This window comes from Rattus norvegicus, chromosome 9, assembly GCF_036323735.1.
Source record: "Rattus norvegicus strain BN/NHsdMcwi chromosome 9, GRCr8, whole genome shotgun sequence".
Taxonomy (NCBI): Eukaryota; Metazoa; Chordata; class Mammalia; order Rodentia; family Muridae; genus Rattus; species Rattus norvegicus.
In genome coordinates this window covers 43,427,543-43,439,642 of record NC_086027.1, presented here as the reverse complement: position 1 = coordinate 43,439,642, position 12,100 = coordinate 43,427,543, and the positions used below count along the sequence as shown (strand labels likewise).

At 44.2% G+C, this 12,100-nt stretch overlaps 1 pseudogene; it reads left to right on the top strand.

The window, feature by feature from the left end:
- The first annotated feature begins 8,740 nt into the window (after positions 1–8,740).
- Cfl2-ps2 (cofilin-2, pseudogene 2) lies at positions 8,741–9,356 on the top strand (annotated as a pseudogene).
- The last annotated feature ends 2,744 nt before the right edge of the window (positions 9,357–12,100 follow it).

Below are 12,100 nucleotides of genomic sequence, written 5' to 3'. Positions count from 1 at the left end.
TTCAAACGCGGTGTGGTAGCACATGTGTGTGATCCTAGTGCTTGAAAAAATGGTGGCAAGAAGATTAGGAATTCAAGGACAGCCTGAACTACTACAATAGACCCTGTCTCAAAATACGTACGCTTCTTCAGTTGTTTCTGTATACATCACAATAAAACAGGAAACGGTGATATAAAATACCAAGTGTTGACAAGAGTGTGAATAACTGAATTTGACTGTGTGCTGGAGCAACTCCTTTGAAAGGGAAGGACAATTTGTTACACTTGTGCACCCTGTGATCAACCCTTTCCTAGGCCACACAGCTGATAGGAACTGATAGGAACTGTCCTTACGATACATGGGCAAACAGATGTCAGAACACCCATGACTGCATCTGCATCTGTCTGCATCTGTCCTAATAATTTGTCTTAGTGTTTCTATTCCTGCACAAACATCATGACCGAGAAGCAAGTTGGGAAGGAAAGGGTTTATTCAGCTTACACTTCCACATTGCTGTTCATCACCAAAGGAAGTCAGATAGGAACTCACACAGGGCAAGAGGCAGGAGCTGATGCAGAGGCCATGGAGGGATGTTTCTTACTTGCTTGCTTCCCCAGGCTTGCTCAGCCTGCTTCTTTTTTTTTTTCCCTCGGAGCTGGGGACCGAACCCAGGGCCTTGCACTTGCTAGGCAAGCACTCTACCACTGAGCTAAATTCCCACCCCCCCTTTTTTTCTCAGCCTGCTTTGTTTTTTTTTTCTTTTTTTAAACTTTATTTATTTATTATATATAGATACATTGTTGCTGTCTTCAGACACACCAGAAGAGGGCATCGGATCCCATTACAGATGGCTGTGAGCCACCATGTGGTTGCTGGGAATTGAACTCAGGACCTCTGGAAGAGCAGTCAGTGCTCTTAACCACTGAGCCATCTCTCCAGCCCTCAGCCTGCTTTCTTATAGAACCCAAGACTACCAGCCCAGGGATGGCACCACCCACAAGAGGCCCTCCCCCCTTGATTACTAATTGAGAAAATGCCTTACAGTTGGATCTCATGGAGGCATTTCCTCAAGGGAGGCTCCTTTCTCTGTGATAACTCCAGATTGTGTCAAGTTGACACACAAAACCAGCCAGTACAGTATCCAAATGGAAATAACCCAAAATACCATCAACAAGCTAATGCCTCGTTGATGTGTAATGGAACCATTACATAGCAATGAAAAGGATCCTCTGTGACACACAAAATGACAGAAGCTTACAGTTAAGCATAAAATGCTAGACACCAAAGTACATATTGCATGGTAAACCCATTGTTTTCTATGTCCTTTTTGGTTTGGGGTTTGTTTTTTGTTTTGTTTTGTTTCTGTTTTTTGTTTGTTTTGTCGTTTCTGTTTTTTGTTTGTTTTGTCGTTTCTGTTTTTTGTTTGGTTTGGTTTTTTTTGTTTTTCTGAGGCAAGGTCTGGCTATTTATCCAAGAATGGCCAAGGCTGAATTTCAACTTACCGTCCTCCTGTATCAACCTCTTTAGTGCTGAAATTACAAGTTTGCGTCATCATGCCAAGTGTTCAGTTCAGTCTGCTGTGAACTGAAAACTCTTGACACTAAAAGTTCTCTGCCTAGAGCTGGAGAGATGGCTTAGTGGTTAAGAGCACTGACTCTTCCAGAGGTCCTGAGTTCAATTCTTTAAAAGGGCATTTTTTTTAAAGTGAAATTTCGACAAAGAAAACCTACATTAGCCATAGCTGATCAGGTCTATACAAACCACTTGTTGCTTCAAGCCCATCTGAAACAGAATTGTGGGCATTGGAGTGCTAGGGTCTTGAGTCATAGTTTCAGATTTCATTCAGGAATGAGGAAGAACCTTGGCTTGGGCTCATAGTAGTTAAATGTTAAGTTCCCTCACGGCTACTCACCCAGACCTGGGCCTCTCCATCCTCTGGATCTTGTAATTAAATATAGGACATCCTGAAACTTTTTACTATAGAGAACAAAACAGAAGGATTGAGATGCTAGAAGTTAACATAATAATTATGGGATGTGCAAGGAATTGTGACCAAAAGAAGGGCTTTCTTTTCGGGTTCTGAGAAGGTAATCTCCATTTTTCTTGCTGTTAGTGGCATTGTGTATTTGTGACTGTTCAAACACTCCTTTCTGTAAAGCCAGGGCCTCATCATGCTTTCTACCAAGCATTCTACCTTTCTGCAATAGCAGGTGCTTAAGCTCTGCTCTCTTCTGTATGAGAATTATACCTCACATAGAGTAATTTTAAAATGAAAAATTTCAGGTTTAAAAAATCAGAGGTTACTAATCCATGGTAACGATCATGTTCGAGACGAAAAATCTCCACTAAGTTTAGCCTTCATTTTGTGTGGAAATTGTTAGCTGCTTATGAAGTATAATTGGAGCTTACTAAGAAAAAGTTTTAATATAGATGGACATCAAGGGAGAGAGGGGCTGAGGAAAAGGGCAGTGTGATGGTTAGTGTTGTCAACTTGATAGAACCTGATTGCCTGGGCACTTCTGTGAGGGATTTTTCTTGATGACATGGTTGAGTTGGGAAACCCTGCACACTGTGGGTAGAACTATCCCCTGGCTGGAATTCTGGGCTATATAAATAGAGAAGGGAATGGCACAGCATGTAGCATTTTCTGCTCTAGGTCCTGGGTCCCAGATGGTGGGTGGATACACTGCACCAGAGGCTTCAAGCGCCTGCCTTCGATTTCGCCACCATGACGGACCAAAATCTTTAACTGTGAGCCAAAAGTAAACCTGGTCTCCCTTAAGTTGCTCTTGCCGGTGTATTTTATCACAGCAACAGGAAAAGAAACTCAGACAGTATTCTGGGACGTTGTTAGGGGAAGATTTCGTCCACTGTATTTCAGACGCTGAGTAATGGGCCCAGAGATCTGGTTGCAGTCTGGATGTTGGCATGATCAAACATCTCCTGTCTCAATGTTGTGTATAGATTGTTTTCTGTCACCTCTGATTGGTTAACAGAGTGCTGATCAGCCAGTAGCTGGGTAAGAGAAGAGAATAGGGCAGGACTTCTGATCCCAGTTAGGAGACAGACAGAGAGAGAGAGAGAGAGAGAGAGAGAGAGAGAGAGAGAGAGAGAACACAGAAGGATTCCTCATGAGGTTGAGATGACAAAGCAGCCACGAGGACACGCATGGACCAGAGAAAGCCAGAGCAAGCCCAGACATCAAGTAGTAGGGCATGTGGGCGGGAAGGAGTCCAGGCCAGCATAGCCAGGTTAGAGTAGTTCAGAATCTGCCCAGCTCAATGCTTGCATCTTCATAATAAAATACCAGATCTCTTGGTCACTGATTTGGGAAACAGAATTATGTTTACAGGTCATGGTGATACACTCAGGTAATCCTAACTCTTGGGAAGCCAACCTCATCTATAACAAGTTCCAGGCCAGCAGGAGTATGCTGCAGTGAAAATTTAAAAAAATGGATTGGTACCTGAGTGTTCCCACTCCACATGGATCTGGGAGCTGTGCGCTCCAGCTGTCCCTCTCACGCTGTCCCCTTGGTGGGTTGTTGCCATGCCTGACACACACATTTTCTTCCTCCGGCCACACTAGCCCAGGCATTCTAAAGCCGCCCTCTCCAGGCTGTCTCTCTGCCCGCCAGGAACTTTGCTCACATCTCCTGTAGCCCAGTAAAATCAAAGTTTTGGAAACTTTCAATTTATCAATCAGATTTATATGTTAAATTCTCAATCCACAATACATCCACATAATAAATTCACTGCCAATTAATAAAGTTATAAACTTCCCACCTAGACGAGATAAAATTGATCCCGTCCACCTGGATCTGGATCCTGCTCTGTCTCCATCTTGATTTTTCCTTGCACCCCCTCCTCCTCTCTCCTTCCTCGACTTTTTCCCGCCCACCCTTCCTTCTCATCCAATGATAGGCTTCGCCTTATCCTGGACCTGCCTTGCTGCATAATGACATCATTCATCCTACAGGACTAGGTCTCAAAAAGTAAAATAGTAAAGAAGTAAGTAAATAAGGGAAGAAAATAATAGCGTCACATGCTCTAGAGTGGTAACTTTCCACAGAGGAGTCTTGAAGCTTTTGCTTAAGTGTCATGATAATCGATATATGATTTTGGTGGCACCGGCATTGTGTTGCTTACATAATTTAAAGGACTAAGTTAAATGCTGGGAGGTTCTTTGGTTTTGGTTTTTGTTGGGTTTTTGTAAATGACATCACAGGGTGAGTTCAGGGGTACATTGGACAAGATTATAAGCCGATGGGACAGTAATGGCTCAAAGGGGGTCCAAGAAATCCCTGCTACACCAGGACGACACTGCCAGGATCACAGGTGTGGGAAACAGTCATCCTTACTTCATAAGAAGAGCGCCAGAGACTCATAGCAAAAGTGAGTGAGTTTGTACTACAAATGAGCAAAGCTGGGTGTCAGCTTAGATGGCCAGCGCACTGTTGGGTGTCAGGAAGGATTTTTGAATGCAACCAGGAAGGGACCATCTTACAGGTCACTAAGGATTCCTTCCTCCCGTCTGTCCTCAACAAGATGTTTCCTCTCTGTGTCACATCCTATTCATCGTGAAGCCTCTGAGGCTCCTGCCATTGCAGGCTTGGCTGTTAGTAAGATTCTAGTCTATACTCCTAGCTTTGACTGGGGTGGGGGTAACTTAGCAGGGTTTGGGGTAGAGCATAGCTAGACTAGGAAGACTAGCATTCACAGGAAGGGGTTCTACTGTCCTTTGTTCATCTGGAGCTAAGCTGGCTCAAGGCAACTTTGAAAACAAACTCTCCGATTTTATTTTACACAAAGATATTAAGATGTTTTTACTGTAAAGGAGGTTTGTAATCTCATTTATGGAATTTGTTGGTTCTGAGCCAGGGTGAGCCCTTTCTCGTCCTATGTCATCTTAATTTGCCCTCTTTTTTATCTTGCTTCAATTTCTTCTTATAATATTTTGTGTGGTGTATATTTTGGGGGTCCAGCTGTGGTTCCACACTGTCTTCTTCCTCCCTCTCTGGGTGTCCAAACACTGCTGTACCCTGGGCTGGAGGGATGAATCAGAGCCTGGGGCCTGTGGAGTTCTGCAGGATCCCAGTCAGGCTGACAGTGAATGCCAGGCACGAGAGGGGGGCCTGAGAAGGTTTTTCCAATGACCTTAGTGTTACTGCTCTTTCAGGCGTAGGCCTTCTCTGACAATCTTCAATGAAACGGCTTTCTGAGACAGTAGTCAACAAAACAGCTTGTGTGCTGCATACACTTTATTTGGGGTAAACCAAGGGTTACATAGGTTTGGGGAAGAGAGTGGTAAAATCCAGGGTGGACCAAAGTCATTGACTGAAGGCTAGGGTATTGAGGTACCTTGTTAGCATGAGGAGGCATTCCAGGCATCTCAGGGGGTAGGTGCTTGGTGAACAGGTTTCTTGGGGTTGGGGGGAATTAGACCTATACTTTTCTAAGGGCTACATGACAGTCCCCTTCCGGGATCTCTAGAGAAGGTCAGAGAAGGAGAAGTCTGGCTGGTAAAGGGATTCCCCCATTTTGCTCTGAGCTCAGAAGGCTATACAGACAATGGAAGACTTTGGTAGATCCAAATTTGGTAACAAGGAATCAAAAATTTAAGGGCTGGGGCTAGAGCACTTCTCTGTCTCTGTCTCTGCCTCTGTCTCTCTCTCTCTTTCTCTCCCCTATCACTCTCTGCCTCCCTCCCCTCTCCGTGCTGAAATGATCCCCAAACACTAACTAGGGGCCCTTTTTCCAGTCCCTGAAGCAGGTGACCCCTTTAGGGTGAAGTTGATTGAAGGCTCATGTTTCCCAGACAGTGTAGCCTTGGAAAAATCAGTTGATTTTCTTAAGGGACACATAGAACAGGGCTTCAGCTCTGGGGACCAAGGATACACCATGGTCACTAAGCTGGAAGTCAGTACGCATAGAACCCACCAGGAAGAGAACTTCAGTAAAGATTACTCTGGGACATCTGACTCCCTCAGAGACAAGCTCACATCCCAGAAAAAGGATTGGGATTTGCAGAGCCAGGGTGTGATATGCCTGACTAGAAGCAGAAGGCCTCTGACACACTAAGTACCATTCCCAGGATTCTTTCTCTGCTTCCTGTTTGCACATCAAGATGTCAGCTCTCGGCTGTTCCTGCCACCATGTGTTTGCTCTGCCAGCATGGACTCAGAGCCCTCTGAAACCATAATCCTAGTTAAACCCTTTATTTTATGTGTTGCCTTGGTCATGATGTTTTCTCACAGCAATAGAAAAGTAACTAAGGCAATACCCTTAACTAACTCCCAAACTCTCGACCTGATCAAGGGGAGACATGGGAAAGTCTGGGCTTGGAAATCAGAAGATTGCGGTGTTGAATGGACTCTGGAAGACAAGATGTGTTACTGAGGGCATCAAGCCACATGAACAATGAAGCAATAAATCAAAGATTATTTTGTCAAACCCTCGGGGTCACACCAGATGGAAGAGGACTTTTCGTGCCACGAACCTCCTGAAAACTGTGGTGTTGGTGAACCATCGATACCCTTGGCGCAACTCCGCACTGATCCAGCTTCTTTTTTTTTTTTTCCCCCGGAGCTGGGGACCGAACCCAGGGCCTTGTGCTTGCTAGGCAAGCGCTCTACCACTGAGCTAAATCCCCAACCCCCTGATCCAGCTTCTTGAGCACAAACCTTGATGTGCTCTTTCTGTAACCAGGCACGGCAAACCCAATATGGCTGAGGTTGAGGAAATGGAGCCGTCAGAACTGAAGAAGACAGAAACTGAAGAGAAAACTCTTCTGCCTTTGCAGTAAGAGATGGAACGGGACAAACAAGCCAGGATATTGTGGCAAGGAGAGGGCTTCAGTAAGCAAGACTGCCTTCTCTCTTGCATCTACCGTTTAACTTTGCAAAATGTAAAGGCCAAGTTTAAAGGACCCATCTGCCCTATCGTCGAGAACCACAAACAACCAAGGTGACGTGATTCCTGCCTCTGCCATCTGCAGGTCCGAGAGACAGAAGACCTTCCGTGTTGGGAGAAGATGCACCTCGCTGGAAGTGGCGAAGTCTGGAGTCAAATCTGACATGCTCAAAGCTGTCTGACCAGTGGTACAATGCAGTTTAATCCAAATGCCACTTTTGTTTAAATGATTTTAATTTCTGGAATGCAGAGATTTTTAAAAAGCAAATTATAAAAACCTGTAAGAGAATTTAAGGCATAATCTGCCAAAGGTTTAATTTGGTGATCAAGTCTTGGACAACTAAAGACGTGTTTGCATGAGTTGTCAGGTTCTGCACACATCACTCTAGTCTTGGGGTCTCTCGAGTCTTGTTTGTCTTTCCCTTGCCTGGCAATCTTCACTTTTAAAGGGCTTGCGCAGACCAAATAATGTCAAGTAGCAAGGTCTGGGGTCATGTTCCATAATAGCTTCTCAATAACAACTTTAACAGAAACCATCAGCCTAAGAGGTGTACTCATGCTCATTAATTCTGGGGCAGGAATGGATCAACTTGAAAGTGCCTGCTGCCTCAAAGCCTTGACTTAAGAGAGTGGTGATTACACTTCATTGTCAACATGGTGGGATTCAGAGACACTGTGGAAACAAGTCTCTGGTATATTTGGACTGTCAGTTACACGGGATATAAAATCACTTCGAACCCAAGTCTTTGGGCGTTTTTGTGAGAGGTGTTCTAGAATAGGTCAACTGAGTCTGAAGAGCTCCCTGCCTCGTCAGAATGAGGAGGAGGAGTAGAAAAAGAAGAAGAAGAAGAAGAAGAAGAAGAAGAAGAAGAAGAAGAAGAAGAAGAAGAAGAAGAAGAAGAAGACAGTGAACTGCTAAGTCGGCATTTTCACTGTGGATGAAGTGTGGGTTGGGTTTTTTTTTTTTGCACCGTCATTAGGACTGGAACTTTTCAAGGTACAGGATTTAAGCTGCAGATTGTAAATGTTGAAAATTAATAGCAGTGAACTCCAGGCCTATTGATTTTATTTGTTTCCCTAATAATAGTAATTCATGTCTTTTGTACTTAGTGTGTGTGGTGTGTGTATGTGTGTGATAAATTTTCATCTATAAAATACAAACTGCTTATACAAAACAAAGTGAACTGAATGCTGAGCTTTAAGACTGAATTCACGGAATTAAAAGGAAGTTGTTCTCAATGAAATATATTGTCTCTTCAGAGTGTTTGTGTACGTAAAATAATGCCTTGCACACGAAGATCACCACCTAACCCCTTTGATTAAGTTCACTTCCATGGCAAAAGGCACTTTTCCAATGTGGGGAAGGATCCTACACTTGATCTTAGCCAAAAGGCCGAGAAGCGATGTGGGGAAGGATCCTGAAGTGAGAGTTATCCTGAGTGCCTATGTAAGCTCAGTATAATTACAAAGAATCCTAAGAGCGAAGCAGGGGGTCCGAGATAAAGAAGGCGTGTGCTGTAGTGTGGATATGAGGTGTCCCCAATATGCTCACGAGTTTTAACACTCTGTCGTCAGCTGGTGGCTCTGTCCGGAAAAGCTATGGAGGCCCTTTGAAACCAAAATTGTAGATACCAGACATGGAGGTCTAGGATTTGGTGTTTGTTGTGCTGGGTTTTGGTCTTACTTTGGTCCAAAATTTCCTCGCTGCACCATACCTTTAAGATTAGAATGTTTACTCTGTTCCGTTGTATGCTTGAACTTGTATTTAAATACAAAACAAAACAAAACAAAACAGGTCCCAGTGGCACTGTGCTGGAGCCCGAGCCACTGCCATAGCAACCTCGGGCACTATGGCATCTGGAGTTACAGTGAATGATGACGTCATCAACGTCTTTAATGATATGAAAGTAAGAAAATCTACACAGGAAGAGATAAAAAAAAAAGCAGTTCTCTTCTGCTTAAGTGGTGATAAAAGACAAATAATTGTAGAGGAAGCAAAGCAGATCTTGGTGGGTGACATTGGTGATACTGTAGAGGACACCTACACATCTTTTGTGAGGTTGCTACATCTGAATGATTGCCGTTATGCTTTGTACAATGCCATATACGAAACAAAAGAGTCTAAGAAAGAAGACCACCTAGTGTTTATATTCTGGGCTCCTGAAAGTGCACCATTAAAAAGCAAGATGATTTATTCTAACTCTAAAGATGCCATTAAAAAGAAATTTACATGAGTGGCAAGTAAATGGCTTGGACGATATTAAGGACTGCTCAACTCTGGGAGAGAAACTGGGAGGCAGCGTTGTAGTTTCCCTGGAAGGAAAGCCACTGTAAAATAATAACCAAGTGCTGTTTGGTCTTGAGGGGCTTACATTTATTTCTCCAGCTCAGTCCACTGGAATCGTATTAGGTTTTGATTTTTGTTTATTCCCTTTCCACTGGTCCAGTTCAACACAATGAATGAGTGAATATTAAGAAGCCTGTCGGTGATCGCCATTAGACTGTTTCATACGGTTACTTTTCTGTAGATCCCAAGGAATGCCTTCCCGTCCTATTTTAACCAAAACAACTGGTTCTGTGCCTTCCTTTCCTGAGTGCTACAACGGATGTCATTGTCAACGTGAATAGCTTAGAGTACTACAGAGGGCGAGCTAATCGAATGCCTTGAAAGCATTCGATTATGGGAAACTTGTTTCAGTATTTTTACAGTTGCACCTGATGACAGTTCTCTGCAGCACTGGAGCAGTGACACACCTCACCCGCCTTGGCTAGCCTATCATGACATGGCAGCACAGGTTAGACACTATTCATTAAAAGACCTTTTATTTTGTAATGCATTTAATCCCTTATGAGGAATGCCAATTAAGTTTCATTACCTGTCCTCACTTTATCCTGCTCTCTCAGTGTTCATTCTTCTTACCTGCATATTTTCTTCAAAGGAATATCTGTGTTGATGTCAAAACAATGTTCCATTTAAGGCTCTTTCACACAGAAATTGCCATCATGGCTGATATTCAAAACATCTGTATAATTATAGGAGTTTTATGCTTACCATGTGAGTCTTGAAACACTACAGATGTTTTGATCAAACTCCCTACCCTCGTAAAAGTGAAATAAAATTGCAATAAAAATTGTGGCAGATTACAAAAACAAAACAAACAAACAAACAAACAAACAGCAACAACAACAGCAAACCAGGGGCTTATATAGCCAAAAGCCTGCCTTGAATCTCAGAAGAGACTTCAGACTTCATGCTTTTAAACAGTGTTGGGACGGAGAAAGCCTGGGAACGTTTGAGGTTGGTGTAGATGCAGAGGTCTTTTGTTTGTCTGTTTTTCCATCTCGCAATGGCTGTGAGCCCTTGGAGGCTCCATCTGAAGTGTTACGATTTGGACGTGAAATGTTCCCCATGGACATTGGGGAACTTGGTGCCCCTCTGACAGCTCTGCTAGCGAGGTTAAGGGACCTTTGTGAGGTGGAGACTTGCTGCGGTCACTGGGGCAGGCTCTGAGGTTTTGTAGCTGGGAGGTGCTTGCTGTTCACTTTCTGTTTCCAGACCACGAGCCTGTTCCCTCTCCATACATCAGGGCCTCAGGGAAGGAAAATTTCAGTTTTCTCTGGTCCAATCTCACTGTGTCTATCAACCACTCTTCAGGGTGGCCCCATGCCCAGAAGTAGTTGGCTATGACAAGGTGAACTCAGTCATATTTTTTGACTTTTTTGTCTCGTTTTGCTTTATTTGGACATTTCTTGTCTTATTGGTCTTTTGTTTATTTTGATATCCTTTTTTTGTGGTTTTGTGGTATGTGTGTGTGTTGTTGTTGTTGTTTTAAAGAGAGAAGGAGAGAGAACATAAGTTCCAAAGGATAGGGAGGTAGGGAGGGCATGGGAGAAACTGTGGGACAGGGCAAGACATGGACAAAATATATTTTATGAAGAAAAAAAAAACAATAAATGTTGAGGGCAGGACTGACCAACCGAGGAAACTCAGCCAATGCCCAAACACAGCAAAGTGTGTTCTACAGGCAAACCATGCAGTGTCTTCAATAGCAGTTGAACCTTACTGTCTAGCTCTGCTGGAGAACCAACAGTATTAGCAGTGTCTGTGTTATTTGTGGGGCCTCAGAGGCCTCCCTGGGAGTTAACTATCCTTGGTCCTGGATTTTCATTGGCTACCCTTGTGGTTTCCAGATGCTCTTTCGCATCCAGTCAGGCTGCCCTTTATCTTTAAACTCTTTCTTTATCTGCTGCTTTTACAGTTCTCCCAGATGTCATCCTGAGCCACACAAGCCACACAAACGTTATGACATCATTCACATAGTGGACCTTTTGGTGATGGGCAGTAGCTCTGGGAATTGACAATGTCACAAGTGGTCATAGGAGTCAGCATCCAAAGAAAAGTGTTAGTGAGGTCCAATATAGCAGGAAAAGGGACCACTGCATGGGCCACTTCTTTCTCGAAAAGACCCTTGTGGGGCTCAGCAGTGTGGATAGGGAGTGCTACAGTCACCCTCCACAACGCACTTTCCACAAACGGTCTGGCTTTTTCATCTGGAGATCGGTGTCTGGAGCATCTCTTCTCTCCCCAGGGGCTCAGTAGGACCGGCTTATGCTGCTCTGATCTGTCTAGGGCCAATAGGGAGCAGAGTCATGTTCTCACTGCTGTACTGCCTGGGGTTCCTTGATCTCACTGTCTCTGGGTCAGCGGATGCTTTTCTATTTCCTACACCCGGTCCTGAAAGGGACCTTGACTGAGCAAACATTCTCTGTCCCCAGGGGAGAATTGTACACAATGTGCTCAAGGGAGAAAACTGCCCACTTCTAAGGAAAGCTTAGCAACCTGAGACTCTACCTGGCTTCAGCTCCACACAACCCGCTTTCCTCACAATGTGCTTAGCAACCTGAGTCATCCACCTGCATTGGGTCATGCACGCACCCTACTTCAAACAAAGTAATAAGTTACTCCTACCTATCAGCAATTTAGCACCCCCACCCCCTTGTCGTTAGTTTCCATCCAAGCATGTTTGGAAACATCCAGAACTACAGACAGGAGGCTAATCCCTCTTGGACTGGTTTTGGATGTGTGCCCTTTGGGTGAACTTTAGGGGGGAGACTTCTACTTACTCTGTGATAGCTCTGGGGCTGAGGAGTGAGGGGGTCACAAGGGGCTGAAGATGTGCAAAGCACAGGCAGATGTGCCATATTCTACT